Genomic DNA, 25287 nt, shown 5'->3' with positions numbered 1-25287 from the left:
CTGTACTGGGTGGATCCACTGGTCCATGCCCAAGATCCCTTCTGTGCTGGAGTACAATGGTCCCCCACAGGGCTGTACTGTCTGATGTGCAGGGTGCTATAAAACCCCTGTTCAGCCTTCCTAAATCCTCTCTTACACGGGAACTACAACTGTTTCGGTGCTTTCAGGGATCCCAAGGCCTGCCAGGGAGTGAGGGGGGTGCGGTGGAGGGAAGGGAGGGAGTGCTGGAAGAGGAGGGTATTTAAAGAAAGTTTTATCTTAAGTACAATTCTTTTTCTATAGTTAAACTGTTTTGAGGTTTAGATCCCTTTCAGATGGTTTAATTCCTGTTTGGGAAGTACTAAGAGAATTGAGTTGTTACATCTTATCTATTTAAAAAGAAATTTCTCCAGTGGTAAATGGAAATGTAATATTAAATTAACTGTCACCTAAAAATAGATATAGCTCATACAGATAAGTATAGCTCGAAACAGGTAGCCTTGTTTGTCTACCTAGTAATTGTACAAGCAGAGATTTGTTTTTAACTGAAAAATTATAGCCAAAATAGTCAGAATTCAGCCTGACTCTGAACTTTTTTTCTTAGCCAGATGTCCCATTGAACATACCAAGCCCAAATCTCAGATATACTAAAGGTTTGGCAAGCCTTAAAATGTGGACAAGTGGCCATTCTGGAAAGACCTAACTTTCTGGATAATATGTGGAGTGTGTTGAACTGGTCCCAAGCAAAAAAGTGTGTGTGATTTTTAAAATAATTTGGTGGGAGTTTTAAGTGTTTGGCTATATTGCAATACAACTTCCTGCACCGGTATTTTTCCTAGGACTTTCGAGACTCCTATCAGAGTAATAACTAGTCATGCGTAGTTCAGGAGATCCAACAAGGATATAACCCAAAGTGGTTTGGCTTCAGGTAATTGATGAGCACGGCTGCTTTGCTGAAAACATTGGACCCAGTTTTTTAAGGCATGACTTCTGAATATGTGTAAGAATCGTGATCCAAAAAGGATAGATCTGGCTTTTGAAAAATTATGCAGACAAATAGAGAAGCTGCATTACATTTTAAGAGCCAGATATGATGCATATATTTAATAGTTTAGGTTTGTCTGTTATAAGGTTTGAGACCTACAGTAGTAAAAGTAAAAACATGTTTGTCTCAGATTTGTTTTAGAGAACTGCCTTTGAAATGAAGAAGTCCCCACTGAATATGAAATAATTTTGTTTTGATTTTCAAAAGTGGTGGCTTTGGTGTAATCTAAACAATGTAAAGTCCCAGAGAAATCTGACATCTCCTTCTAAAGGTACTAAATGTTAGTGGTCTGAAAGGTCTGGTTCTTGATTTATCTGAATGCATGAGAAATTCCCAGGCTCCCATATGTTTGCTAAGAGACAACTAGAAAAGATTGACTCTGCATTGCAAGAGTTATGTTTGGGGAACCCTCTCAAAGACAAGCAGTCTAGTGAATAAACATTAAATTTGTGCTCAAATAACATTTTCTGTTGCCTTGTCTGCTTGGGCCTTCATTAGTGTGTCAGCAAAGCTAAAATCAAATAAAACCTTCTGTATGAGCTGTAGCAGTGTCCGTTTACTCAAACCACTTGGAGCTTTTTTCTGAAGAAGAAAAGTAGTCTGGTGCTTATTTCATTTCCCTAATCAAGAAAGGTGTGGATAAACTGTTGCTGCTGAACAAAATGTGGGGTGCGGGGAGCAGCTCGTGCATTCTTTGAAGATTTGGACATTGCTTTTTGGAAATCCCTTGAAAAAACAAGTGATTAGAGTGCTTGGCATAGCAGGGTTTTTTTGACTAAGCAGTAACCTCCCAGGTTGAAGTCTGAACTCTTCATTCGATAGAAGAAATGTTTGAGAGCTACAAAGGTTGCCTAATTTTCTCTTAAATTGAACACTTCCAACTTTCTGCCTTCATCCATGAAGGAGAATAACAAAAAAGAATAATTCTGAACTCCACAGGGTATGTATTATCTGTATTATTAATATTTTTGTGGTCATAGTAAATTCTGATTCTGTTTAGTGCTTTTGATGCTTAAAGACCACAAATGTTCTGTACCTTTTACAAATCAGTATGCTTAATACCTGAATTAATACAACAGGGTAGGCATTTTTATTATCTGAAATAGGAACATGAATTTGGACAAAAAATTCCTGTGGTTATATTAACTTGGTATAGTGGCAGTTGCATTTTTTTTTGTACTACTGTTGTTGCCTAAATTTTTCCAAATGCTAGGAGAAAGCACACTTTCATGTTGTTTGCATGATTAGTTGCACTAGTCAGAAATATATGTGATATTTGCTGTAGAATCGTAAGTGCAAGCAGTTTTACTGTAGCATCAAGATAATGCTATTAAGTGGTTAGAATATTAATGTTGTACAAAGGATGGCTTGTTACATATCGCTATGCATCATTTTTTTGGGGGGGTATGTAGATAAAGCACTCCTTTATAGCTTTCCCTCCTTGGTCATTTATAAAACACCCTAGTTTGATATTCTGTGCTTGCATATTTAAGTAAGATTCTTATAAGTTCCAGTTCATAGTGGAAAACATACATTTGTGGTATGTAAGGGTGTGTAAATATGTTTTTACAGCTGCACTTTAATGTAACTTGTTCTCTGTTTACAGAATCATGCAATGCATTTTGGTTAATAACAGAACTATTAAACTTTGCTTTGAAAAATTAGGTACCATTACTAGCAGGTAGCTAATGGAACCAATCAATTTTCCTCTTCAAACAGGCTTTGCTTTGAACAAGAGGCGCTCATATCATCACTTGAAAATTACATAAGATATTAACACCTTGTGTCTTAACCTACATGCTTTGCCTTATTTATGAAGGCATTTTTGCATAGTCCACATTATTTGCACAAGAATATATTCAATCTGAATTTGCTGCTTGTGATACTTTCTGCTTAATAAATCACTTGGATTTTTTTTTTTTTTATTTTAGAAGTGTAACTGCTGGCTCCCAAGGCCATGTATGGGGGTGAGGAGGAGAGTGTTAGTTTGTTAGTGGTGCATAATTCTTTGGGAGCTAGGACTCTGTAGTTTTTGTGGTGCAATGTAGGGCTACTTCCAATTAATGTCAATATTAATGCAAGGACATTATCAGTAAAACGTTTATCTCCATTTGATCTACATTGAAGTTAACTGATACTGTAGTTTTTCTAGTCATCTATAAGTAGACAGTGCGTAACAAATTAAGCAGTAGGATACAATACCTATGTGTTTATTTTTCTGTCTTTGATCAAGTGCCAGGGGAAAGCGCAAATGCAATCCCCCACTACCACAAATTATGCAATCGAGTTTCCCGCATTTGGGGAAGTCACAGGGGTCAGCACACCTGCAGTGGAATGGATGAGCCTCACCCTGGGAGAACCACTTTCATGATCATGGTGTCTCCCTTGCCAATACCTATGTAGTAAGATGCAGCTATAGGCACAGCTGGGATGTATGGTACAGCCAAGTTCTTTTCAAATACCCAAGTCCGAGAATCCCTGCTGGAGAGAATGGCTTGTTACCATTTTATATAAAGATTAGGAAAACATGATTGTCATACTTGGAATGGCTTAAAATATTTAATAAATAAATAACCACTATTTCTGTCCTACTGTATTTGTTTGCAGAACCTAAGGGCTTGGCTACACTTGCGAGTTAGAGTGCATTAAAGCAGCCCCGAGCACCCTAACTCACTACCCATCCACACTGGCAAAGCATGTAGAGCATTCTGACTCCAGGCTAAAGCGCTCCTGGTATTCCACCTCAGCGAGAAGATTAACACTTGGTGCGCATTGGCTGAAACGCTCAGGCATCAGTGTGAACGAGGTGTTGCATTACTGCACTCTGATCAGCCTCCGGAAACTTCCCATAATCTCCTTAAGTCAAGTGGCCACTCTTGTCATTGTTTTGGAATCACAGCAGGCATACCGATACACCCTTTGAAAGCTCAGTTTCTGACAGCTGGCATGGTTATCTGCTCCGAGACAAAGCAACCATTACTGTGGAATGCTGTATGTGAGAGAGAGAGAGAGGTGGGGTGGGGAGAGGGAAAGGGGGTTTGCTGCTGTCTGAACTTACAAGACAGCATGCTGACATGCTGTCAGCCCCCCAAAAACCCACTCTCTTTCCCCCTGCATACACACAACACACTCCCTGTCACACTCCACCTCACTCCCCTCATTTGAAAAGCACGTTGCAGCCACTTGGATGCTGGGATAGCTACCACAATGAACTGCTCTCTATGGTCGTTGCAAGAGCTGCTAATGTGGCCACTCCAGTGCACTTGCAGCTGTCAGAGTGGGACAGATTGCAGCACTTTCCCTACTGTGCTCTATGAAGGCTGGTTTAATTCAAAGCACTCTACATGTGCAAGTGTAGCCATGCCCATAGTGATTTGAGTGTCTACTCCAGTCAGCATTGAAACCACTTGTACTGGGCACAGCCCTAAGAAGTTCAATTCTTATTTTGTTACAACACTCTTTGAACTAGACACCTTCAGTCTGCACTACTTAGCCTTCAGTATCACTTAAGATGATGCAACTTCAAATATTTCCTTTTCACTGTGTTTAAACAAACAAATCATCAAAGGTGTCTAGTTCTGTTTAATAGTCTTAGTGTTTGGTGGATTTCCTGCTTCCAAAATTATCATCATAGATTAAGAGCCTGAAAGCATCTGTTTATCCATCGACGAAGTTACAGCATGGGCGGTATCGACCTGTAATGTTTTCCCTTCCTACTCCCGTCTCCATAATGCTTTTCTGCCTGGAGCTGGAAGGACTGCTTCTTGGGCCTTATCTGGTAGGGCATTCTCTACACTCCATTCATTCTTCTCAAGCTCAGTTTCTTTAGGGTGCCTGTTGTGGAAAATTTTGTGATCAAGCCCTGTTGAGTGGGAACTGGATTGGGACAACCAATTTACATCATATCTACTGAGGATCTATCAGATAGCAGTAATTTTTGGCCCATCACTAAACGGGAGATTTCAAACTGGCAGCCTAAAGCTGAAAGGCTCAGTACTTAATTCCTAGGGATATGATGATTCCCTATGTTGCAAGTGATTTGCATATGTATCTGTATATTAGACCTGTGTCTGTATAAACTTTGCTGAAAAGAGAGGATATTTAGATGAATGCCAGTATAAAGCAGCAACCGTTTTAAATATCTTGGCCTTTCCATCCATTCCCTTCTCTCCCACCATACCTCTTAGCTCTTTCCCCTAATCCACAAATATGACAAAAACACACATTTATTTACAGAGAAGTACATATGTACATTCTTCAGTACCTTTGTAGTTTTGTTTTCCTTCTCCCATTCCAATCCCTTAGGATAAGGTAGCTTGAGTTGCTCAGTTTGTACTTTTATTTTTTTTTATATAAAAAAGGGGAAAACATAAGTGGTTACTGCTCCATCAGTGTTTTCTCTAATATACAAGAAAATAGTTTTCACAATTTGTATTTAATTAAATTTTCCCCCAGCTTCTAAAAGTCTAGATAGTACAAAGGAACATGCTTTACTTGTAATTATTCTTACCCCCTTGCCATGGGATGATACAGTCTTCATCAGGCTTTGAATAGTCCCTTTGTACAGCTGCCACATAAGTGGTAGCTTAAATGATGAGAGATGGTTGGGTCTTCCTTAGTGAGGCACGGACTAAAGGGATCCTTGCCCTCTGGATTGTTGCATCCCTGAGATGAGGAAAATTAAATTCACATAAAACATAGTAAATATTAAGCAGTTGAAGCAAGTCAAAACTTTATCTATAGTTTAACTTCTAAGGCTTACATACTGGAAAACGTGTAACTATTCACCTGAGTAAAACTACATGTGTATAAGTGTTTGCAGGATTGGTGACTAAAGGACCTACCATTCCCACCACTTTAGCCTTTTCTTTCAGTCCCGTCCATGTATTGTGGCCTCATCTAATCACGTCCTGGATAAAGCACCAAACCATTCCACTTCATGTTTTAGTATGTTGTTTGCTTATTTATGCAGTTTAACACCATGCTGTGCTAAAAGTTTCAGTCTACTACATAGTATATGCAATGGATAAAGCCTAAATGGAGCCTGAATCCACCAAAACCTTGGACTTTCCTGCCTAAGACCAGGAGTGAAATCCTGATCCCATTGAAGTTCATGGCAAAACCCACCCATTAATTTCAGTGGGGCTAGGATTTCATCTCAGGTGATTGTACAGGAGTAGAGTGACCTTAGCAACAGCCTTTGTGGATCCTTTGAAACCATGTTTATGACTGCAATGACTTGTGACTTTTGAAATAAAGGGCTTGGATCTGATTAATCTATCTATTTTATACCACAAACAATTGAAATGAAAAGATCCGTAAGATGGTTTACCTGCTTCTTGTTGTATCTAATGTCCCTGGTACCATTACCCTCTTCTGTTTTATTTTTTTCAGAGAGCCTCAGTTTCTGCTCTGTTCTTGACTCAAAGGAATTGGATAAGCAGCCAAGAGTACTTAGTGGCATATAACATGTCAGTGAAAATGAACAATCCATCATTCCCCACCCAACAGAAATGGAATGCCTTTGCTTTTGAATCTGGCACCTTTGCCATTTAACAGATAACTAACATACATGGATCTTGATTGGAATCATAGCCTAAGTTCTCTCTAAACTGCACGGTTGCCCCGGACCTGCCGCGGGAGAGGCGCCCCTCCCCCAGCCCAGCCCTGCCGTGGGAGAGGTGCCCTGGAGCTGCCATGGCAGTGAGAGCACCTCTCCCCCCTAGCCCAGGTGCTGCTGCGGGGAGAGAGAGCTGGGGGGAGTTCTCTCCCTGCCGTAGACCCAGGGCAGCCTGTACCCCAAAGCCCTCATCCCCAGCCCCATCACAGAGTCCGCATCCCTAGCCGGAGCTCTCACCACCCCCCCTTTAACCTCAACCCCCTGCCCCAGCCTGGAGCTGCCTCCCGTACTCTAAACCCTTAATTTCTGGCCCCAGCCTGGAACCCGCACTCCCAGCCGGAGCCCTTACTCCTGGCTCCAGCCCTGAGCCCCTCATCCCTGGCCCCACTCCAAAGCCCACAACCCCAGCCAGAGCCCTCACCCCCTGCTCCAGCCCTGAGCCCCGTCCCACACTCCAAACCCCTCGGCCCCACCCCTGCCACATGAATTTTGTTACGTGCACCAATATGAAAGTGATGATATGGAGGTGATGTGTCACACATCACTTTCATATTGATGCATGTAACAAAATTTATTCCGTACATGGGAAAAACTTAGAGGGAACACTGTTCACAGCCAAATTTTGCATTTTCCTTTGTCCCCTGTCCCTTTTATTATAAATAAGATTAGCTTCATTGCTGACTCTGTATTTTATATTGGCATCAAAGTTGCAATAAGCATATTCTACCCAAGAAAAATACCATGAGTAAACTCTAGTAGAGAGAGAGGAATTATTTAAAAAAAAAAAAAAAAGTAAAGACATTTAAAATACTTGCACACTATTGTCTATCTCATATGGAACAAGTCTATCTTGGCCATTTAACCTTTGATTAACCTTTTTCCTCTTATCTATAAATCTCTTCTCTCTAATCCACCACTCTCTTATTTCTCCCCAGTCCTTCAGCCTCTTGTAATATCCTGACAGCATTTCTGCAGTGTCCTGTAAAGCCCATTGGCCCCCTCCTTCCCCCAAAGAAGACTTTGTGTAAGCTCAGAAGCTTGTCTCTCTCACCAACAGAAGTTGGTCCAGTAAAAAATATTACCTCATGCACCCTTTCTCCTTCCCACAGCATTCCCAAAGCACCTGAACTCCTCTCTGGCTGCAGAGTAAACCTGAAGGGCTATAGAAGTGTGCAGAGCTCCCACAAAGACCCTTAGCTTTCCTCTTAGCATCCAGTACCAGCAAAGTCCTTCAGCCCCCTTTTTGTGAGTAGCTTTCTTCCTTCAGAAGACATTGCCGTGTCAAAGGGTATCTGTAATGCTTCTCCCATAGGCGTGCTAGGCATAGAGAAGGGTGAGGAGGCAGTCAGCGAAGATGATGTAGGCAGGAGCTGCTGCCATGTTGGAAAGGTATCAGTCACACGGTCTGGTCAATGCCTCACCTGTGACCAGTATCCTAGAAGTGACCCTGTCATTGGGTTTACTACTCACTGCTGTGACGCCTCCATGTGGCTGGGGATTAGCTTTTGACCAGTCTGATGCCCCTTCCTTTAGTTCCTCACACTACGTCTCTCCTTCTCTCTATTTGGACTCGATTGATTCCTCTCCGTAACTCAGGGTGCTCCCCCTATGTCTGGTTTCACTAGGTCATTATAGTTTTTCCATTCTGAGGTATCAAAGTCCCTCAAAACTATCTATCTCAGGAAGTCTTTCTTTCTTTCTATTGCCCAGATTGTACCCTTCCCCAGTGGCTGGTAGGGGAACCCAGGCTCCCACTGTACTCCAGGTTCCAGCTCAGGAACCCTCATAACTTACAAACAGTATCTGCTCCAGTTCCCAGACCCTGTTGCTATCTCCCTGAACTTCTTCACTACCTTCTGACCTACCCTTGGTTACCAGCGAAAGAGTGGTAACCATTTCAAATGTAGCACGTTTAAGTATAGCTATCAACTAAAAGTGTATACCATTCATACTAGCTATCTGCTTCAATGGTCTGAAAGCTTAGACATCCATTTCTAACTACTGTACTTGCTCTGAGTTTGACGTTGAAAGTGGAGAGAGAAAGTGTGTGTGGTGTAGGTGGTAGATGTGGAAGTAATATGGCGAAGGTGAAAAATAGGGTCATAGGTTGTTTGGTAAGTGACTAAGGGTATGTCTACACTACGCAATTAGGTTGATTTTATAGAAGTCAATCTTTAGAAATAGATTTTATACAGTCGATTGTGTACTCCCTCATTAAGCGCATTAAGTCAGCAGAGTGCGTCCTCAGTACCGTGGCTAGCATCGACTCATGGAGCAGTGCACTGTGAATAGCTATCCCACAGTTCCTTCAGACTCCGCTGCCCATTGGAATCCTGGGTTATGCTCCCAATGCCTGATGGGGCAAAAATATTGTCGTGGGTGGTTTTGGGTACATGTCGTGAGTCTCCTCTCCTTCCATGAAAGCAATGTCAGACAGTTGTTTCATGCCTTTTTTCCTGGGTTACCCATGCAGACGCCATAGCACAGCAAGCGTGGAGCCCACTCAGCTCACCGCTGCTATTGTGAGCATTGTAAACACCTCACACATTGTCCTGCAGTATGTGCAGAACCTGGCTAAGAGATGCCAGCACAAGGACAATTGTGGTGAGGACATGGACACAGACATTCCTGAAAGCACGGGCTGTGACAGTTGAGACATCATGGTGGCAGTGGGGCTGGTTGATACTGTGGAACGCCAATTCTGGGCCCGGCTAACAAGCACAGACTGGTGGGACTGCATAGTGTTGTAGGTATGGGATGATTCACAGTGGCTGTGAAACTTTTGCATACGTAATGGCACTTTCCTTGAACTTTGTGACTTGCTTTCCCACGCCCTGAAGTGCAGGAATACCAAGATGAGAGCTGCCCTGACAGTTGAGAAGCGAGTGGCGATAGCCCTGTGGAAGCTTGCAGTGCCTGACTGCTACCGGTCAGTCAGGAATCAGTTTGGAGTGGGCAAAGCTACTATGGGGACTGCTGTGATCCAAGAAGCCAGAGCAATCACTGATGTGCTGTTATCAAAGGTAGTGATTCTAGGAAATATGCAGGTGATACTGGATGCATTGGTGCAGTGAGGTTCCCTAACTGTGTTGGTGCGATAAACGGAACGCATATCCCTATTTTGATACCTGACCACCTTGCCAACCAGTACGTAAACTGCAAGGGATACTTCTCAATGGTGCTCCAAGCACTGGTGGATCACAAGGGACCTTTCATCAACATGGGATGGCCAGGAAAGGTTTTAGGAACTCCGGGCTGTTTGAGCAGCTGCAAGAAGGGACGTACTTCCCAGACCAGAAAATTACTGTTGGGGATGTTGAAATGCCAATAGTTATCCTTGGGGACCCAGCCTACCCCTTGCTCCCATGGCTCATGAAGCCATACACAGGCAGCCTGGACAGTAGTAAGGAGCAGTTCAACTATAGGCTGAGCAAGTGCAGAATGGTGGTAGAATGTGCCTTGGGACGCTTAAAAGCTTGCTGGCGCTGTTTGCTGACGGGGTTAGACCTTAGTGTAACCAACATTCCCATTGTTATTGCTGCTTGCTGTGTGCTCTGTAATATCTGTGACAGTAAGGGGGAGACATTTATGGTAGAGTGGGAGGTTAAGGCAAATTGCCTGGTGGCCAATTTTGAGCAGCCAGACACTGGGGCAATTAGAAGAGCACAGCTAGGCGCGCTGCACATCAGAGAGGCTTTGAAAACCAGTTTCATGTCTGGCCAGGCTATGGTGTGACAGTTGTGTGTGTTTCTCCTTGATGTAAACCTCCCCCCCTCGTTGATTTTAATTCCTTGTAAGCCAACCACCCTCCCCCCTTTGATCACAGCTGGCAAAGGAAATAAAGTAACTATTGTTTTGAAACCATGCATTCTTTCTTTATGAATTAAAAAAAAAAAATAGATAACTGACCAGGTAGCCCGGGTGAGGTGGGATGGGGGAGGAGGGAAGGACAAGGCCACATTGCTTATTGTAGCCACAGTACAAATCAAAATTGTTTGAATGACAGCCTTCTGTTACTTGGGCCATCCTTTGGAGTGGAGTGGCTGGGTGCCCGGAGCCTTCCCCCTCGCGTTCTTGGGCATCTGGGTGAAGAAGATACGGAACTTGGGGAGGAGGGCAGGTGGTCATACAATGGATGCAGGGTGGGTCTGTGCACTTGTTGACTTTCCTGCAGCTCCATCAGACACCTCATCATGTCCGTTTGCTCCCCCATTAGCCTCAGCATCGCCTCCTGCCTTTGCTCATTGTGCTCACTTAATGCTTTCCTGGCCTCTGCCACTGAATGGCTCCATTTATTAAGCTGTACCCTATCAGTGCGGGAGGACTGCATGAGCTCAGAAAACATGTCATCATGAGTGTGGTTTTTTTTCGCCTTCTAATCTGCGATAACCTCGGGGCAGAGATGATAGGGGGATCATAGAAACATTTGCACCTATGGGGGAATAAAAGGGGAGAGTAAAATTTAAGATGATATATTTCTGAGAAGAAAAGGGAGACTCTTTCACAGTGAATCAAGCAATTCACAGCAGACAGCACATGTACTTTAGGTACAAGGTCACATTTTGCCTTTTATATTGAGCGCCTGCCATATTGGTGACACATCATGTACGGCTGGGCAACAGAATTCGGTTTCCAAGTGGCCATGGTAAGCCAAAGGGTACGCGGGGTTTGCTTCTTATGCCTTCGTAACGTGTGGGAATGGTTTCAAACTGCAGCACCCTCATTTCCCATAGCAAGCAATGCGATTGGGTTTGCCATTTAAAAGTAGGGTGTCATAGTATCTTTCCCCAATCTGAACCTTAGAGTCCAAAAAATGAGGTACTAGCATGAATTCCTCTAAGCTTAATTACCAGCTTAGATCTGATATGCTGCCACCAATCAGGACTTTGAGTGCCTGATAAACTCTGGTCTCCCCAAAACCTTCCCTGGGGTTCACTTTTCCCCGGGGGTCAAAGCCGCCGCTGCAGCCCGGTTTCAGCCTGGCGCCCCCCTCCCGGGGTCAGGGAATGCTGCCAAATGCAACCATGAGCTGTGGTCACTCTCAGAAACCAGAGAGAACAGCAGACAGAACAAAAGACACATCCAAGCTTCCCTCCACCCAGATTTGAAAGTATCTTGTCCTCTGATTGGTCCTCTGGTCAGGTGTTGCAGGTCACTGTTTGTTAACCCTTTACAAGTGAAAGAGACATTAACCCTTAGCTATCTGTTTATGGGCTGTGGTTTTCAGGTGGATGTGCAGCACACACCTTCCCCCCACCTCACCATGTGGCTATTCTCTGAGATGAGCCCTTCATGTGGCTATTCTCCTGGATGATCCCTTTTAGCCAAGCCAAACAGCCCAGCATGAACGGGGTCCTTTTACTGTTCCCTTACTAATATTCCCCTATTTCAACCAGGTGACCATGTACGATATCACTCCTGAGGCTAACACAGAAAGATATAAACTGAATGTTGCTTGAATGCGACCAACGCCCAGGATCATTCACTGCCATGTTTTGTGCTGCAATGACTCCAGACTACTTGCTATTGGTTTGGCATGGTAAAGTGTCCTACCGTGGAGGATAAAATAAGGTAGCCCTCCCCATAAACCTTTTGCAAAGGCTTTCAGATACCTCCAGGAGAGCTTCATGGAGATGTCCCTGGAGGATTCCCGCTCCATCCCCAGACACGTTAACAGACTTTTCCAGTAGCTATACTGGCCACGAATGCATCCCAATTCTTCAGGGCAGATCAGACATTAAACTCAATTGCTTTTAAACCCTGTACTGTAGTTACAAATGTGCACTCACCAGAGGTGCCTTCTCCAGCTTCTGGGTTGGGGATCCTTCCTTGGGAGGGTACTGGCTCCAGGGTGATGAAAAGGTCCTGGCTACCAGGGAGAATGGATTCACCACTTGCCTGCTGTGCATTCTTCTCCTCCTTGTTCACAAAATCCTCCTCCCTGTTGCATGAAACTCCCCCAGCAGGTGTCCACGGACAGTGGTGGGGTAGTGGTAGAGTTCTCCTTTAGAATGCCATGCAGCTGATCATAGAAGTGGCATGTATGGGGTTCTGATCCGGAGCGACCATTTGCCTCCTTTGTCTTTTGGTAGGCTTGCCTGAGCTCCTTAACTTTCATGTGGCACTGCTGTGTGTCCCTGTTGTAGCCTCTATTCACCATGCCCTGTGCAATTTTTGGCATATATATTAGCATTTCTTCTCTTTGATCGGAGTTCAGCCTGTACAATTTCTTCTCCCCATACAGCAGTCAGATCCAGTGTCTCCCTTTCAGTCCATGCTGGAGCTGGTTTTTGATTCTAGGGGGACAGCGTGGTCTCCTGTGCTGCTGAGCTCGTCACACTGACCAAACAGGAAATGAAGTTCAAAATTTCCTGGGGCTTTTCCTGTGTACCTGGCTAGTGCATCGGAGTTCAAAGTGCTGGCCAGAGTAGTCACATTGGAGCACTCTGGGATAGCTCTCAGAGGCTAGTGTCATCGAATTGCATCTGCGCTACCCCAAATTTGATCCAGCAAAGGGAGGAGTACAGAAGTTGATTTTAAGAGCCCTTTAGGTTGATGGAACAGGGTTGGTTGTGTAGACGCATTCATTTTAAAAACGACCTAATGCAGCTAAATTTGACCTAACCCTGTAGTGCAGACCAGGGCTAAGAGATATTAATAAATTATAGCAGTTATTCAGGTGGCCCAGCGGTTGGGACTTTCAGAAGTGTTTAGCTTTTGACCTTACTCTGCTTTCATTCAAGCCAATGGGAGCGCAGTTAGGCAAATACAAAGAGCTTTGAAAATCTCACCATAAATTATTAAAAATCATGATAGCTTTCTCTCCAGACTTCTGAGGGTTTTTCAACATGTTAGTGAAGGAAAGGAACATCAAACAGCATCTGTTTGTCAACCACCTCCTTCCTGTAGCTACTACATTTGTGCTTTTGTATGTGTTATACACAGATGAGTTCTCTTAGAAAAATAATTGAAAATAATTTTAAAATTTTTAGATCAAATTTGTTACAAGTTAATGCTACATTAGCAGTATTAAATTGCTATCAAATAGAGTCCACACTGAAGAAATAGAAACAAACATTTTATAGCAACTATTACAATTTTAAACTTCCTTATGGTGCAACATTTTCCATAGTTTTTGTTTGTTTTGTTTTGTTTTTAAAACTCAAATTCACATTTCCAGCTCTCTTGCTCCTAAATTTCTCAAGATTTGAAACCCGATTATAACCTTATTCTTTGCCTTTCAAGAACATCACAGAGATATAGGGGTTTTACTTAAGTATTTGAAACAAGTTTCTGGAACTATACTCAGTGCCATAATTTTTGGAGTATATGAACTGCAGTTTCCATGAATATTTCATTATTTTCTTTATCTCAGTTTAAGACCACTCCACCATACTTAACAAGTATACATTTTAATCCCCAGTTCAACAGTTGGTTGATGTAGGTTTCATATTTTGCTGGAGATTTCATTGCTCTACAAAGCAACTAGACTAACAAAGAATTCTGTATCTGAATTGTTCTCATTCTAATTCTTTTAACCTCACTTAATTGATAATAAAATATTAAGTTATTTTGGGACAGTCTTTATTTGTGTTTTGTACAGCCCTGAGCACACTGGCACTTGACTGATCATAATGAGATGCTTAGCAATGGAGCTATTTAGCTGCAGTATGTTTATCTTACATGTGTTGAAACACTGCCAAAATAAGACTGATAAGTTAAATTTTGTAGATTCTTTGTACCTTCCAAGAGATTTTTCAGTTTCATGTGACCAAAAAACAGTACTTAATAGGTTGTTATAGTGGATTAGTAATTTATTACTCAAGTCTCTAGGTAAGGCTCTGGTCAGGTTGGTACGTCATTGTGGTAGGCACTTTACAAGCACAGGTACACATTATCTCTGTCCTATAGATTTTTTTCGGTCAAACTAGTAGAAGATGCAACCAGAGTGAGTAACAAATAGAACAGAAAGATGAGGTTACCAAAATTACATAGTGTGGTTTATGTAGGCTGACAATGTGTTGAACTTGATGATAATTTGCAATATTTTCAGTTTTTAATTTTTCACTTTAAAAGTTCCCTGTCCAACTGTGAGTTGCTGTTTGCATTAAAACTTTTACCCCATCTTCCAGTATACCAGAAAAAGAGACATTAGGCTTTCTGCCTATTGTACATTTTCCCTGCCTCCCATCCACTGAGGCTATTCACAACTTCCCTTGGACCTAGCAATTTATTATTTCCTGGGGGGAAAGGAGATCCCCCACAATGCCTGACTCACTTAGGTATTAGTCTGCTAGGCGATTCTCTCTGCGCAGTTCAGGGGATTGGTCCCTGCAAGCGTAAGAGGACAGAGTAACTGATCACTTGTAAAGCATATAGTCTAATTTTTCGAATGGTGTGAAGATGCCAGAGAGGCAGGGGGGTGAAAGTAAAGCCAAAGACTTACCGGTATGGGGGCCAGCTCTGGCCCTGGAAGAGGCAGGGCCTCAGGCGGGAGGGGCTGGGCTAGGGATCAGCGTCCCTCAGCCAGCCCTTCCATGCTGCCTGGCCTGCACCACCCAGGGCTCCAGTGGTGATTTAAAGGGCCCGGGGCAACTGCTCCTTTTGCCCTCCCCCCATTGGTGTCGGGGGGGGGGGCCTAAAGGGGCAGTGACATAAAGCACTGCTGCAGCAGCAGTTTAAGCAGGGTCCTTAAAGCACTGCCATGGCAGCGTTTTAAAGTCAGCTGGGTACAGACCAGTACTGGCGGCCACTTTTTACCAGTGTGCTGTACTGGCCCGTACCACTTTACTTTCACTCCTGCAGAGAGGGGCCTGTTGCCATACTTTATCCCTCCCAACAGCCAGTCCACCAATCCCAAATAATAGCTTAGATTCTTAGTGTTGCCAACTCTCTCAATTTTATTATTGCAATTCTTGCAGAAGTTGGTACTCTTCTTGAAGCTCCAGGTGCTGGAAGCATGTGATTTGATGAAAGTCTGCTTTACTTTTTTTTTAAAGTAAGTTTCTAGCCCTCATTCATAGAAGAAAAACTTGAAAACTTGACTTGAGTGTATTCTAAAGGCTTCAGTATCAGAAAGCAAATAAATGAACCCCCAGGTTTTGAAAAAAAAAATTATTTTTAAGATGATCCCATGATGTTTTAAAAAATGCTTGGAGTTGGCAGTACTGGCTGGAGCTGCTGATGTACTTGTGCTTCCTGGGTTGCAAAAGTGCGGTCTTCTTTCTGTTGGGAGGGGGCTTGGTGAGGCCCCTTGCCCTGCGCCTTTGGGCAACCACTGATGCTGCTGAGTAATACTCAGGCAGTTACTGACTTGGAAAATTTTTAATTCAAATTTATGATATAATGTTTAAAACTAATGTATATAGAAAGCTTATTAATAATAATCCATAAATATGTGTTATACTTTCATTTTAATATCATCCTAGGAAACAATCTGGCTATCGCTTGTACATGAGCCAAGACATAGTAACATTGGTTTGAACAGTGCATGTAGTGTTGGAACATTTTAATAGATTGTCATACTCTGGATTTTTGTAGTGCTTTTCCTCTAAGATATCGAAGTGCTTTACAAATATTAAGCCTCTCTTCACTCCGGGAGATAGTTAACAAATATGTATGGAAGTGAATTACTTGACCCATCCCAGAGGTGAAATACAGCATCTGCATGGAAATGTACAGCAACATTTACAACAGTTTAAGACAGGAAGTGTAGAAGAACACTGTATCCAGATGAAACTGTAAATATCTGAAGAACTGGTTTTATGCAGTTGGCATTATGTTGTTAGCCAGAACATTGTGGCTAACTTTTTGACTTTATAAAAGTGGTACACCTCTACCCCGATATAATGCAACCCAATATAACGTATATTTTAATATAACGTGGTAAAGCAGTGCTCCAGGGGGGTGCAGGGCAGGGCTGCACAATCCAGCGGATCAAAGCAAGTTCAATATACCAGCGTCTTGTGATGGGATGTCAGATGGGGTGGGGTCTGAGTTACTACAGAGAATTCTTTCTTGGGTGTCTGGCTGGTGAGTCTTGTCCTCATGCTCTGGGTTAAGCTGATCGCCATATTTGGGATCAGGAAGGAATCTTCCTCCAGGGCAGATTGGCAGAAGCCCTGGGGGTTTTTCGCCTTCCTCTGTAGTGTGGGGCACGGATCACTTGCTGAAAGATTCTCTGCACCTTTAAGTCTTTAAACCATGATTCTAGGACTTCAATGGCTCAGACACAGATTTGATACAGGAGTAGGTGGGTGAGATTCTGTGGCCTGCATTGTGCAGGAGGTCAGACTAGATGATCATAATGGTCCCTTCTGACCTTAAAGTCTATGATTCTATAAGGCAGTTTCCCCTATAACGCAGTAAGATTTTTTGGCTCCTGAGGACAGCATTATTTCGGGGTAGCGGTGTATGTGATCTTTAATGACCACAAACAGAGATATATAAGTTAGGCAGCTTTTGCAAAAATATCTGGTGAATTAACTTTCTGTGACTGAGATTAGCTTTCTTACATTCTGCTTGTGGCGATTTGGGAAATGTATCTGGGTCAAATTATGCGTTCCATTGTCTTTTGTGAATGTTATGTTTAACTCTGTTGGGGAAAAGACCACCACTCTATTGAATTTGAATCAGATAACCTGAGGCACCTTTATTGATTACAAGCATATATGCAGGGAGAGACAGGTTCACCCTAGCAAGGGTTAAGCTGCTATGCCTGTTACAAATGTTACTGAGCTTATAAAGGTTAAAACCGCAGAACGTCACACATAGATACAGCCTTATTTGGAATACAAATTGCTAATGCTGCAAAACATGACTAATATTTACCCTATGGCATACATATTGCTATTTAGCAAGCAACTCTTACACATTTTCCTATTTTCCTGTTATTGTCTTTGCCAGTCAAGTCTGCGGTTTGACCGTTCCAGCACTTTTTCTGTAGTCCAGACAGCAGGCTCAGCTATTGTAACTTAACAGATCTCCTGGTTCCCCTTTATCCAATTCTAGTTCCTCTTTTTGGGGCCCTGACTACATCTTTCTGCCTTGGCATGCCCTTTGTACAGAAAAACAAGCTAATCTAAGGCTCTAAATTATTTTTGCTCAAAGGCCTAGGGCCTAAGACAATGGGGGGGGGGGGATTTTCCCTATCAACTCAAATTTTGAATGTAATCATTAGTGTGAGTTAGAGCATCCATTTTGTAGTTGGGACTTGACACCTAAACTATGGCTACATTAGAGACTTTACTGCAGTGCAGCTGCACGGTCTCTAATGGAGCCTCTCTAAGCCAACGGCTTACAGAGCTCTCCCGTTGGCTTAGTTACTCCAGCCCCTGCGAGCGGTGGTAGCTATGTTGGTGGGAGACGTTTTTCTGTCAAAATAGCACTGTCCACATCTGCGCTTAAGTCAGCATAAGTTTTGTCGCTCAGAGGGTTGGCTAATTCACACCACTGAGCGACATAACTTGTCGACTTAAACTGTAGTGTAGTCCTTGTCCCAGTGGAGAGACTGTGTCCGGGAAGCTAGGATAGAGCAGCTAAAGGCCATCAACACTGCGTGGCTCCAGTCTGGTGGAACAATGGGTTTTCTACTCGCAGGGCAATTGATTTTGAGCAACTCTACCTGGCAGCTGTGGGAGGCCTGGAAATTCCCCAGCAGAAGTGCATGGGCAAGAAAGGTGTGAAACTGTGTTTTTAAAAGATGCTGCTTAGTGCTTCTCTATGAAAAGAGGTCATTTCATTTCCACCAGCAGAAGAGCTGCCTGGTCTAAGGACTTAGACTAAACCAAGGATTTATACAGTTGGGGAGGTCATAGTAAGAAGGAGGTGTTGCTTTCAGGAGTTAATTGTTTCCTAAGATCTGTAACTCTCTTATGCTGCGTGGGGTATTTTGTTTGTGTTTTGGTTTTTGAAGAGTTTGTGTTTATGGCTAAAAAATTCCTTTGCTAAACCAGTGTTCACTTCTTTACTGCCACAATCTGGCCTTGAATGGTGTAGCATGGAAACCAGCACTCCTATAGCCAGGTTGATGCTGAGGGGAATGTGTCTAAGCAACTGGGCTCTCTTTTTTTAGAAAGTTAAGTAAATTAACTTAGATTTTTATTCTTAATTTAGTTATTAATGTGAGTTTTGGGATTTTGGACGGCATGTATGTTTTCTAGCATTTAGTAGAAAATGGATTTTGCCCCCCAGATAGTTCATTTTTGGACCAGCATATCCAGTATCTCAGGTGCTTGGGTGAAGGTTATTACTCTCATTGAAAGAGCATGCTATCTTCACAACTCTTAAATCCCTGTGAGATAGGAGCCCAGCACACTCCATGCTTTTCTTAAGAAGGTGTGGAAGCTCCAGGACACAAGCAGAGATTTGTGTATTCAGTGAAAAAAGACCCATCCAAGTCATAGTTAGTAGTACTCAGATCCAACTTGGCTTAAACATTTTAAGATTGTACATTTTGAAATGTCATACATCAGGAATGGATGTGTGGTTTTTATGTAATCTTTTAAAAAGATAATTTGGTATGGTTATCAGGTATGCTGTAGCTTCTAACAAGTGTTTCAATCTATATGTGCAATCTTTGTACTCTGGCAATATTTTAAGTGTTTTGGGGAGCTTTCCCCAAAAGAAACACTACTGAATAAAATAATTTTCTGTTTGTGTTCCTAAAATGAAAAATTGGAACTGCAGTGCTGCTTTAGCTGGTAGTGCTGAGACAACAGCTCATTAATCCATAATAGACGAGGGAAGATATCAATTTGTCTTTACTATTTTACATTAGCAAGTAGTATGCCTTCTCTTATATTTTAAATATCAATAAAAGTGCCTAGAACTGTTGGGAAAGGTGCTTTAAAGAAGTTTGAAGAAATAAACAAAATAGTAAAAATAAACAAAGTTATTGAGCACTGTCATCATTCAAAGCATGGTCCAAATTACAGAAGACACAGCTCATGCCCCAAAAGAGATTTGTCTGGGTTGGACAGATCATAATTCTGACACTGAACACTGGGTGACAAAGATGATCAGAAGTTCTGATCTCAGAGTGGTCTAATAACCTATCATTAGAATGTGCCTATTTGTTTGTTGTTGAAAGACTGAGGAAGAAATGTGTTAAGGCATTTTAAGAGCTGATGGCAGTTCAGCCTGCTGGATGAGGAAATCTTTTCCTAAGCATCAAAGATGGAATGGAAGCAGGCATGATGAGGGTATGTCTAGGCTACAATGGCAAAGGGTTTTTTTCTGTTGATGCAGGTAACCCACCTTTCAGAGGGGGTAGCTAGGTTGACAAAAGAATTCTTACATCAACCTAGGTGCTTCAATAGTTGAGGTTAGGTCAACCAAACTACATGACGCAGGGTGTGAAATTTTTCACAGCACTGAATATTGTAGCTAGGTTGACCTAAGTTTTAGGTGTAGACGGGGTCTGATAAGAGTCTAATGATGATGAAGTCATGTTAGCTGGCTATGTTGTAGCCTAATGGGAAGCCAAGACTAAAGATAAAAGCTCTTCTGGCTGTTGTTTTGCTAAAATACTTATGAATAAGACCTATAGAGTTCTGAAAACTATAGCAGTACCAAGTCTGATAACTTAGCTTGTTGAGCATCCTTGTTTTTTAATAGTCATGTAACCAAAAAAACATTTCACAATTTAAAAAGTAGCACAAGGCGAAGCACTGATATGGCTTATATGCATGAGAATCTCTATCTGCCCCACCCACAATTGTTTTAGTTTTAGAGACAACATTTTTCAATTATTAGTCGACCAGTTTTTCTGGAAGAGTTTTACTTTTTGCTTTTTAAGGTGTTGGAATTTTTAGATTTTACTTGTTTAGGAAAGGTGAGATACAGTAGTTTCCTGTGTCATCTGTAAACAACACACTTGTTCTGCATGGTTTGTCAGATTTGTTGGGCTTTTTGAGAGTTGTGGTATAGGAGATAAGAAAGGACCAGAGTGAATCTGAAAGGAGCATATTGTAACCAGTTCTATCTTTGGTATCCATTTTCCATAAATTATTCTCCTGTCAAAAATAAATAAATAACTTGTTTTTGGAGCAAGTTGCATCCATTTATATTTTCCCCCTTAGAATGTAAAGGTAAGAGAGAGTTTGGTCTGCAAAATACATAGAAATATACACAGATTTAATAACTGATCATATAAACTTAAGGGATAAAACTGATGTGCTAGAAAGCTGAATCTCTACAACTTAAAATAAGTCTAAGCATCAAATAACACCATCCAACAGGCTTTAATCTACTAACCTAAATCAAAAAGATCAAAGAAAGTTATAACTAACAGCAGCATTTGGTGGAATACTCTGTAGAGGCAGGAAAAAGCTAGAAATTACATGTCACCTTCATATCCTGGCTTCCCGACCTTGTGTTGAGATCAAGCCCTCACCATACCAGCTGTAACCATTAAGATCTTGCCCCCAAGGGTTAAGTGGGAGAGAAACTCAGCTGTCTATAGGAGAGCAAATACTGAAAGTTCCAGCCCCTAACATGCCCAATTCAAGGCAATCTGCGTATGCTTGTCATTCAGGCTTGTCTCTGCAGTATTGTAGAGCAGCTCTAACCAGCTTGTTTGTTTCTCTTGTGTTGCTGCTGTTTGAGCAGTTCACAAATCACACTCTGCTTCCAGACGATTTCATAAAAGATGATTGTCGTACCTTGGAGATACTGTTAGTCAACTTCAAGGTAGCATTTCTTTCTATAACTACTAATCTGTTTTATTTGTGTTTAGGAAGCATGGGAAGTATTTTACATGGAAATGTATTTAAAATCCAACCATTTTTTCTGTAATAAATTTTAGGCTAGAGATTAAACTATTTGATATTTTAGAAATTATTACAAATGTAGATTTAAGACTTTGATGTATATTCACTTTATTTGCACTAAAATGTTACGCTGACTGTAACAAGTCGACTCCTTTCTTGTAAAAGGTTACAGCTGTTCAGAAAAATTTGAGTGCCTGGAACAGAACAGGGCTAATACAAATATCCATTGTTACTATAGTAGATAGTTTTGATCTTTTGTTATAGCATTATTATATGTAGTTTCTCACTTGTTTTTCAGAGTCTAAATTAACTAATGTGAGATTAAATAGCTGTTTTTTAATTTTAATGCAGGGATGAAGTACATTGAAAAGTGTATTCCAAAAAATTATTATTAGGATGTCTAGCGTAATAAGAAAAATATTGCTAAAGTGTAATGAATGTTCTTTTTAATCTGTTTTTGCACATACAATGGCTTTAGTAAAGTATCTGCTACTACTTATGGATAATGCATTTTATTTTTATTAGCAAGTAAACTGATGTAGTGGCTATAATATCTCTGCTTGAAGTGTATTGACATGCATATTTATCACTTTGGTTGCATATTTAATACACATCATTTTTCTCATTTTAAGAGAAAATAATTAAAATAATTAGTAATGGATTTTTTAAGGATCTCCAAATATAATTTTGTTTTGAAATTTGGATGTGTACTAAAAAAATTTCAGCATAAAATTTACCAGTTTATATCATAATTACAAATCAGTGGGCATGGTATAATCAAGAGAGAAACAGAATTTTTTTAGGTACAGAGAGTTTGTTAGTGCAACACACTCCTGTATAATGAATTTGTAAAATATACAGGTTTTTAACCTGTTACATAACATATCTTTCAAACGGGCATTGTGGTGGTTTGTTATAGCAGTAATTGTACCGTAGCAGGGGGGTTCTTTTTGGTGACATTCTGCAGGTATATTTATATGGTAACCCCATTATACAATTTACTAAATCTCTTTGACTCTTTTAGTATAAGTAACTCCTTTTACGCACCCAAAAAGAGTGATTCTGATTTTTGAGTGTACATGGAGTAGGGTTATTTTGGATAAGAGCATCAGTGATTATGAAAACTTAAGTACCCTTTATATGGTAATAGAAAGTCACTAAACTATGAATAAGATTAAGTGTAAGGACGGTACTTCCATTGCAGGCAATGAGTTTTTACTGCTTTCCATGCTCTTACATTTTGCTGAGCTATTTCTACTAATACACTGAGATAAATAGATGTAAAGGAAACATTTTGTAGTGATCACACTTGTCTCTAGCTATATGCCTTTTTTCAAAACACAGATTTTTGCAGTGACCTATTATAATTCCTTTTTTTCTTCCCTGTGCATTTAGTTTTTTGTTAAACCGCAAATGTGATGGTATTAAAAACAAACTGCAATAAACTGGTAAATCCTCTTCAGGTAGTTTTTGTATGAGCAAACAAAAGTATTAAATTATTTTTTACTTACACACACACCTCCACACACACTCTCTATCTCTCCCTCCCTCTCTTCAGAAAAAAGGGCTTGTCAAAGCACCACAGACGGTTCCAATAATAATCTGTTTTTCATAGCTTGTGCTAAACAAGTTAACGTCTGGTTAATAAGATATTTATGAAGGTCTTAAAAATATTGTCTTCCCCACCCTTGGCTCTTTTCCGCAATCCCCACTCTTTCACCTCCTAGCTGTTGATGGGTTACTTAGTGTGCCAGCTGAATGAAATCAATTCACTAGGTGCCCATTTGGAGCATGATCTACGATCCTGGCTTGGTGACATCTGGAAACTCCCTGTCACAGGAATTGCAATTCCTGACCTAGCCTGCAATGCAGGAAATGAAATCATGGTGTCCCAGGTTTAAGACAGGCCAGATTGTTAGCATATCAAGCCGTTGAAGGGGAAGGAGGAAAAACAGTTTAATATAGGTACTGAATGTGGCAAGAGAAGAGGAAGAATTTTTTATTCTGTAAATTTGATGCTTTCTTCTTCTTTCGTATGGCTTGGGTAGGTAGCAACAACTACATACTTTATTATGGTTGTACTCTAACCATTACTTTGTCACAAATATTTAGATTACTGAAAAGCTATTTATCAGCAAAGAAAGGCATGAATGTAGTCAAAAGTGAGATTATTATGATTATGGTCCACTTAGTTGCTGTACAGTGAAAAAAATGCAAAAATGCCAGACAAATAGGAAATATATAAGTTTAGTACCATCAAACATCCAAAATGTAGCTGTAGCATTCATAAATGTTTAACACTGGTATACTCAACATGTTAAAAAGACTGTAACATGTTTAAAAGTTAGTGTTTTAAAAATTGCTAAGAATTTCTTATAAACAATTGCTATTGAATAAAAACTGAAGAGACATCTTTTCAGTTTTTATTCAATTGCTATTGAATAAAAACTGAAAAGATGTCTCTTCTTACACAGATGATAAATTTTAAAGTAGAGATAAACTAAGTAAATGAAAAGTGTTCTACATGTGGAGAGGACGGACCTTTGCTTTTTGTTATCTTGTGGTAGTTTTCCTTAACTAAATTATGAAAGCTTTTCAAGGACGAACTAGCGGTTTACAACCAAAATAAAAAGCAAGGATCAGGAAATTGAGAGAAACCAACTCCCACATATTGTGAACACACAAAAATTAGATGCTAGAGAATTTTAGGAATGTCCATCTGAGAGCCAAAAACAGATCAACAATCAAAAAGCATTTAAAAGTTTCTTCTGAACAAATACTGCCTTGATAGAGAATTAGGCTCTCCTATGAAAGACAGTATCAAAGACTAGGCGCCACCTGTTACTTTTGTGAACTTTGGAGGGGGGGGGAGCAATGGCAAAAATAATTTTGGTGAAGTGAAAGGGGAGAAAGGCCTCTTCAAAATGGTTGTGCATTGAATTAATGGTATAGTAAATGGAGTCTTGGAAGGATTTATCTGAGTTTATAGAACTGAGAACAAGGTACACACTTATGTACTAAAAAATCTGTAATGTGATGGGACTTGAATCCATTATACTGTTTCTTCTGGAAGGAGACTAATAGATGGCTAAGATTGTTAAATATTGCTCAGTTTAAGAATGTGTCACTTGCAACATTTAGGATTAAATTGTTTCAGACAAACTTTTGGTATGGAAAGAGATTTTCATCACATCAAGTATCATGCTTATTATCAGGACTATTGTTCTCTTAAAAAAACAAAAAAAACAGTTTTAATAGGCTGTTTGTCTGGAGGATGTCTGCAGCTCCTGTTCTGGAATGTTTTAGATACTTTAAAATGCAGTCTGAGCTGTATCCTGCCCTAAATTTAAAAGGAGTGAACTATTATAAACCAGTTTGGGGGTTATATTTTGGTGCAAGACACAGATTTGAGAGATACATTTTCTTAAATGGTTAAATAAACTAATTAATTGTTTCCTAACTATCCCGGAGGGTAGCTAATGTAACGCCAATTTTTTTAAAAGGCTCCAGAGGCAATCCTGGCAATTACAGGCCAGTAAGCCTAACTTCAGTACCGGGTAAATAGCAGAATCCCCCAGGAATCTGTCCTGGGACTAGTGCTGTTCAATATATTCATAAATCATCTGGGAAAAGAGGTAAACAGTGAGATAGCAAAGTTTGCAGACGATCCAATATCACTCAAGATCGTTAAGTCCAAAGCTGCCTGAGAAGAGTTGTAAAGGAATCTCTCAAAACTGGGTGACTGGGCAACAAAATAGTAGATGAAATTCAGTGTTGATAAGTGCAAAGTAATGAATGTTGGAAAACATAATCCCAACTATACATCCAAAATGATGGGTTCTAAATTAACTGTTACCACTAAAGAAAGAGAT

At 40.9% G+C, this 25287-nt stretch overlaps 1 protein-coding gene and 1 non-coding gene across 10 annotated transcripts in view; one reads left to right on the top strand and one right to left on the bottom strand.

The window, feature by feature from the left end:
* Positions 1-25287, top strand: part of DISP1 (dispatched RND transporter family member 1) — a 203851-nt gene that overhangs the window by 104022 nt on the left and 74542 nt on the right. The window contains exon 1 of one of the 9 annotated variants that reach the window (XM_075064314.1): positions 21149-21335. The exons of the other annotated variants lie outside the window; for them this stretch is intronic. The gene's annotated coding sequence lies outside the window, so the exon portion shown is untranslated. Of the gene's footprint in view, positions 1-21148; positions 21336-25287 lie in introns of those variants that run through there. 9 annotated transcript variants of the gene reach the window in all.
* LOC116827116 (U1 spliceosomal RNA) lies at positions 3261-3423 on the bottom strand. Its single transcript, XR_004374217.1, has one exon. It is a non-coding gene; the product is annotated as a U1 spliceosomal RNA (small nuclear RNA).

Source organism: Chelonoidis abingdonii, chromosome 3, assembly GCF_003597395.2.
Source record: "Chelonoidis abingdonii isolate Lonesome George chromosome 3, CheloAbing_2.0, whole genome shotgun sequence".
Classification (NCBI taxonomy): Eukaryota; Metazoa; Chordata; order Testudines; family Testudinidae; genus Chelonoidis; species Chelonoidis abingdonii.
This window is presented reverse-complemented; position numbering and strand designations above follow the sequence as displayed.